Here is a 7375-nt window from a genome sequence, read left to right on the forward strand (position 1 = left end):
TGTACATGTTTGGCCTGATTATACATTCATTTGGCCATTACTCTTGCCCATAGGCTTACAATGACTAAATACAAAATAAGGAGAAAAATAGATTTTCCTACATCCATAAATCGCTCTTTGATTTATTCCATAAATATCTCATTATTTATTCCCTAAAGATTTCATGATTCCCTAAATCTCTCATGCTTTTCAATGTAAATTAGCTTTTGCCTTATGGAAAAAATTTCACCTATCCATAACTTTTCTAAAAATAATCCTATCCTAACAACCACGCTTTTCTATAGCTTTTGGAAATCTTAGAGATTTCATGGCTCATATTAGTTTTCATAAAATCATAGGGAAATACATTTAAATAATTAATATAATTGGTTAGGAACCCAATTCCCTTGGTGTTACACAAAAATTTGTCACTGTCCCTGTACTCCTCGTTTACAATTCTGGAGGACATCTAGAGTGTACCTGACATGCTTTCCCATCATGAAGAAACTCCCAGTATGTCCCTGTTCATGAGTAGAATAATTCCCCCTTTGCATCATTTCCCAAGAATCTTCCGTCTATCCCAGTTTACAAGACCAGTGCTACTAACTAGTTTTCTCATCGCGCCAATTTATAGAGGTTAAAAATAGCCCTCAAGATGATCGAATCAACTAAGCCCTTTTTCAGTTGCACCGATCCTCTTTTGGAAGGTTTTTAAATAAGGAGCCAAAGCTTCCATGTCTAGAAGCTTCGTAATGGAAGTCTCGTAGATGGTTGGGTCGGATAGAGCCTGTTGGGTAGCAGAGGCCCTGCGTAAGGGTTTTGGGGCACAAAGCCCACAATTTTGGTTAATAGTATGGGAAAGGCTCCACGAGGTGCAAATTGTAATGAGTCAAGTCAAAGGGTTGTTCGCCTGAAAATAATGTAAGAAAATAGAAAGTGAGTCGGCCTACTTATAAATAGAGTAAGGCTCTATGGTTAGAAGTCGGTTTTTGGGTTTTGATCGTGAATGTTATGGATTTATGAATGCAATATTCTCTTTGCGTCTATAAGTCTGAGTCAAGGGTGTTGGTAGATACATAGAGGCTTTGCATCTATGTGCATAGAGGCATGGTAGAGCCCGCAGCTATGTGCGTGGACCCCTGTAGCTGAGTGCGCAGGGCTGATTTGGTTGCATTGGAAAGGAGATAAATAAAGATAAGAATTTCTGAATCATTGTGTGCTTTATCGCGAATATATCTGTTGCTTATGTTATGAATTTATGCATATTTATGATTGTGCGTACTAGTTGTTACTATTAAATGTTTGCTTAAAGACCTTAAGAGGCAGATCAGATCTATAATAAACTCGTTAATAACAAAGCACCTAGGCGCGGATCTACACGAAAGCCTGAGAGTAGTACAGAGTAGCGCGAGAGCATAAATCAGTTCGCGACCCCATCCAGACCACATCAACACATCCCAAGGGTGCGGAAACCTAGTTCTAGCACCCTCCCCTACTACCTTGGGTGAGACTTCAGTCCGCGCTCTATGGAATGTTGCCGAAAGGGCCTGTAGCATGGGATTTGTTTGGCTGATAACTCTTCCAAACCTGGGTCAGGCCCCAATAAGCAAACAAATGGTTCCGTTTCCAGGACCGGGATCTACCTAAGGGATGTCTCATGTCGAAACACTAGAACCCTATGAAGAAATAGATTGAAGATTGGTTGGATCAGAAACTGCACGAGTTCGTGGTATGGGAAAACAGAAATTCGTAGATATTTGAGGAAAGGTGGCTGGATCGCTACATATATACAGAGATCCATGAGATCTTCTTCGTGACATTCTCGTTAGAGCTGTATGAGTGGATTGTGAGGCTAGATGATAGTCAGGGAAGGTGCAGACTAGATCAGCACATTGTGTGGATTCCAGAATTGCTGCGCGGGCTAGAAGCATCTGAAGATAAAATCGCATGTGTAGTATATCACTGGTTGGATCGGATAATAGGAGGGTTTATCACTGAGTTTGCGATAGACACAACTGTGAGTTACAACGAAGCAGAATGATGCTTTCTCCAAGGAGTGCGAGGTAAGTACATCAAATCATTGAATACATGGATTAAAATGTTGTTATGTGAAAAACAGATTATGCGCATCCATTGATGTCTGGGGTAATGCAGAGTGGAAGAGGCTACCAAGGGTCTGAAGGATTGGAGAACAATCCACTGATTTCACTGTCACGAGAAATCGAAGAGGAACTCACTGGGTTCTCTCCGAAAAGCATGGTTTGGTTGATCAAGCAGCGCATTCCACTATTACCACCTCCATCCACACCCTCATCAACTTCACCTACATCAACCCCATCTTCACCCACCCCACCTCCACCAGCGCCAAAGGTTGGAATGGCGAGTGCGATCAAGATGCCTGTATTTAGAGGCATAGGGAATGAGGAACCAGATTAGTTCTGGTTTTTGGTAAAGGCAGTGTGGGAAGCCCAAGGCGTTATGGATGATAACATCAAAAAGGCTACTCTGGTGAGCGTGCTATAGGATCGCGCATTGACGTTGTATATAAAGTACTCTAGCGATCACCCAATTGTAATAATAGCGACAATCCAAGATGCATTGAACAAAGAATTTAGCTGACCAGAATCAGAGACATAGTCGATCATCCAGTTCAAGGAGATCGTGATGTTACCTGGGGAAACCCCATGGGATCTAGATCAAAGATTGAAGAGTACAATCCACGAGGCCAACATGACACTAACTAATGTGTAACACTACACGTGGTTTGTCGTGTCTTTAAAATCACATCTGAGGACGACGCTATCACAGCAAAAGATCTCAACCCAAGTTGAAGCATTAGAAACAACAATGATGTTGCATGAAAGTCCAATACAAGATCTGGGGTTGAGAGTTTAGCAAGTCCACACGCAACTACAAAACCTATGCTCAGAGATGCAAAGTTTGAAGCAAGAAAGGGCGCCCTGACTAGAGGCATGTACAGAAGTGGGGTCTATCAAATGCAAAGGTCAAGGTCACGACAAGGACCACTGCCCCATATTTGCGAACTATTTGGTGGGAGGGGACCCAATGCCATTAAGGCTGGGGGTACAAGTAGGGCCAAGTGTGGCACTTGTGCTCTGGTGCATGATTTTTCAAGTATGAGGAAAGCACGCAACAGACAACTGTCACCTGTTGCAAAAGTATACCCAGACTTCGCAATAGTTGTATTACAACTTTTGTATATCAGTGGGTCACGATGAGTGAACGTGTCGAAGCTACAAGCTAATGATGGAGGGGATCCCAGCCTATCAAATGCAGACTGAGGCACAAGGTTTCAACCCAGCCGCAAGACCACGCGGTGGATTCCAAGGATGTGGGCGAGGAAGAGGAGGAATGGGGCTTGAACGAGCACATGGACAACTGATCTGCTATAATTGCAGAGGATCAGGGCACTACACTCGCAACTGTACTAACGTGACGAGAATATATTGTCCATACTGTGAATAGTTTGACCATGAAATGGTAGATTTTCCGAAGCTGATTGCCCAAATTCACGAAAAGGGGGTATTACAGCCTACTCCAACTCAAAATATCCAAATGATGAGGTCTGAACCATGCGAAGAGGACCCCAGCGTAAACATGGTACTGAGGAGTGGTGCAACTACAGGGGGAGATGCGAGGAAACAACTCAGGAAAGATGGGAAGGGTCGTGATGATCCTACAAATGAACCTGACTTTGAGATATAATAGGTGAAGAGGACATCTAAGGAAGCTCAGAAGAGCTTCACAGAAGTCTCTACTCCATGTAGTAGGGATCCAATTGAGCCGGGAATGGATCCCTCTACGCTTACTACCTTTTTAGAGACATGTATGAAGCTACTACATGACAATAAGGCAGTTAAAGGATTGCAAGAGCTGATCACTAGGTGTGCAGGATCAGGGGAGCCGCACATAGTCTGGAAACTGGGAAAACATGCTCTGCGCACTGGGAGGGAAATGTGAATGACGGCACAAATCAGTGAATATGAGATGGAGCAGGTCATCCTAGCTCTGAGGTCAAATGTGAATGTATTGCCTAAGCAAACATGGGAATGCATGGGCAAGCCTACACTACAGTGGTCTCCTATTCAACTACAGATGGTCAACCAACAAAAGATCTTACCGATGGGAAGATTGCAAGGGGTGAAAGTGGACATTGAAGGCGTAAGTATGCAGACAGGCTTTGTGGTGATAGAAATAGTTGATGACAGTGATCCATACCCTGCGGTGCTAGGAATAGATTGGGCCATGGACATGAATGGGGTCATCAATTTAAAAAGATGAAAGATGAAATTCAAGAAAAAGTCACTATGTGTTATAGTTCCACTGGACCCGGCCGAAGAAGCACGGTACACTAAACCGATGCATGACAAGGACAGTGGCGATGAACTAGACTGTATCTACTAGATGACAGCAAAAGACCAAGATCGGGCGAATCCCACAGCGGATGGAAGAGTCTCATGGAAGCACAATATTTCTTGCACATTGGATTCAGATGAGGAGATAGAACGATGGCAGAACCGATTACGTGAAGTCACAATGCTCAACTACAACATGATGATTAGATCACTATGACATATGACAGCCGAGGTAAGGAATTGACCAGCAGATGACGACGCAACAAATGGGGAGGACTTCGTCAACCACTGCGGAACTCCAATTGTAGAGTGAAAGTGGCAGGGTGCGCCGGAAGGAGCGTTGCACGCGACAATCACACCAGTGTGGCGTGCACATAGGAAGATGAGATGGAGTGAGCGTGAAGGTAGAAGGAGGTTGCATGTGCGGGTTGAAGGACTTCCGCAATGAATGGTCCGGTTGTATGCTGTATGACCATCAACCCAACCGGCTCTGTGCGTGAGAAGGGTTCGCTGGGCCAATAAGACCGTAAAAAAAGTAGTGTGTGTGAAAATAACTCTCTCCACGATCAGACGTGATGAAACCAAGGAAGTGAAGAGAATTTCCCCGACCTCTACCCCTGCAGTTCGACCTGAATGAGAAGACCTAGACGAAGGGATCCGGCAGTTGTAGGAAGCCATTCGGTGCGATAGTGTGAGACTTCGTGAACTAGAAGAAGTGGGGGCAAGGCTAAGTAGGAAAAGTGCGAGGATGGATGAAGAAATTGGCAAAATAAACATAGGAGTCACACAAATGGGCCGCGCGAATGTGACAATAAGAGGACTGGACCTAGCCAGCCCTCCTACGATACTAGAATGAGCCATGACCCTGCTATCATGGTTGCAACCATACCCTATCGAACGAGGGAGTCCAAACACGATGCGCTACTTGAGTCAAAGGTGCGCGAAGGGTGCTCGCAGCCTGGGCTAGCAGGGAAGAGGAAGTCTCACACGAGGGGTGCGACCACCTAACTATCTATAGGAGGCTCAGTCTCATAGCTCCATGTAGTTGAAAGAGGGCGCAAGACTATAAAGAATACTGCAGGAAGGTTGCGTGATTCAGACGTGGCGTGCAAGGCTAGCAAAAAGCATAGAACGCGTTCGCATACCAGGGACTGTGCTGCCGCATGGGAAGGATGGAAGGTGACCGTTGCAGCTACTGTTCATGAAAAGATGTCCCATTTAAGACAGCAAGGAGCAAGCGGCGGGCAATTAAGACACAGGGATGAATGGATTTGCCACCAAAATTGCATTAATAAGCCACAAATTAGGAGAACAACCGAATTTGAAGTTGAAAGGATATATAAAGCGCAAGTGGCTTGTTACCACACACCCTTTGGCCCCTTGCATAGTAAGTTGTTCAGGGTTCAAACAGAATGGCACAGGATGAATGAGGAAGTCGTAAAAGGAATCCCATGCTTTAAAGACTTGCCGAAGGTAATACAGGAGTCCCTACTGACATCAATATCCACAACCAAGGACATTACAACCGAAATTCCTAAATCACCCAGGATGCCGCAGACCAGGAAGAACCCACAGGCAGCAGGACCAGTCTAGATGTCTCCGCACATTCTGAGATTCGGAAAATTGTCAATGGAGGAAAAAGGAAAAACCATTACTATTGAGAGCAATGAAGAGGAAGAGGATCCTCTGACCTATGTCGAAGAAATAGGACCAAAAGAAGAAATGGAAGAAGATATCCAACCAATAAAGCGACCCATGTATGTTCATCCAAGGAAAGGGAAGGCCAAGATTCCTACAGATTTGGATGTCGTTGACAGCATACTCATCACCCCGTCTCTCCCTAAAGGGGTTCCACTCTAAGGCATAGCGGATTTCCGCATCCCTACTATGAAATTTGAAGACTGGGAGCTTGCGGATACTAAGAAGTTTCCCCATTTGGCAACTAGAGAACTAATGGAGCAAAGCACGGAGGGGGCTATTACGAAACTACAGCCGCAAGAATGGCTGCAAAAGGTAGAAGAGGCTGGGTTACTCTACCTCCTATCAATTCCACATTTTCATTGGCCCCCCATTATGATATTGGTCATCAGGCAACTACTCTGTCTGGTACACGATGGGTACTTATGGGTAGACAAAACTGTCCCCATCACGGCAAAGCTCATTGATAGGATCTCTCGGCTCCCCTATGAAGGCAGGGACCCCTCGGAAATCGTTGATACGAGTGGCAATCTGATGATGACGAAAGCCTTGAAAATGAAATACAAATTGGAGAAAACGCAGAGAGGGTATTCTATTGATAGTATTCCAGACAAGGAGGTCCACATTGCTACCCAGTTGTTGGCAGGAAAAGTGATGCAGAAATGCTGAGGCAATGAGGTCCTAGCAATAGTCGTCATGCTAGCTGAGCAATGCGCAGAAGGGGAACGGTTCAATTGGGCATAGTTCCTCTGTGATGAATTCCTGACCAACTACAGGTAAGCCTAAGAGGAGGGTAAGACCTTCCATAATGCACAGTTGTTGTTATCCATCCTGTTGGCTACAAGAGAATTACTCGAAGATAGTCAGTTTTCATCCTGGACAAGGATTAGCCAGAGGCCGCAAAATACGTGTCGCTCTGGGTGACGAAGGATGCCGCAAGAATCCAGGAAGTCAAGATTTTCTAGATACTGATGGATGCGAACATCCAACAGTGGATCAACTAGCAACCCCATCTATCTACCGAGATATATGACAGTGTGAAGAACGTAGCTGATTTTAAGGCAGATATGCACCATGTATACATCCAGGTGCACAAGGATCCAACACAGACATGGACCACACTTCCCTTCATTGCCATTGACGAGGCTATTTTTGTGGTATTGGATATCTGGCCACTAGAGTGGCGTGGCCCCGATGCAGTAGGGTGCGATGAGACCACCATCCAAAAACAGAAGGCTGAGGCCAAGCGCTTAGCACAACATAAGCAGAATGAACAACATGCTACGGAAGTACGGGCAGTGGGGGAGGCAGCGCAAACTTCT

The sequence above is a fragment of the Pinus tabuliformis genome, chromosome 5_2 (genome assembly GCF_031772625.1).
Source record: "Pinus tabuliformis cultivar Carrire ecotype Pingquan chromosome 5_2, CPIR1, whole genome shotgun sequence".
Taxonomy (NCBI): Eukaryota; Viridiplantae; Streptophyta; class Pinopsida; order Pinales; family Pinaceae; genus Pinus; species Pinus tabuliformis.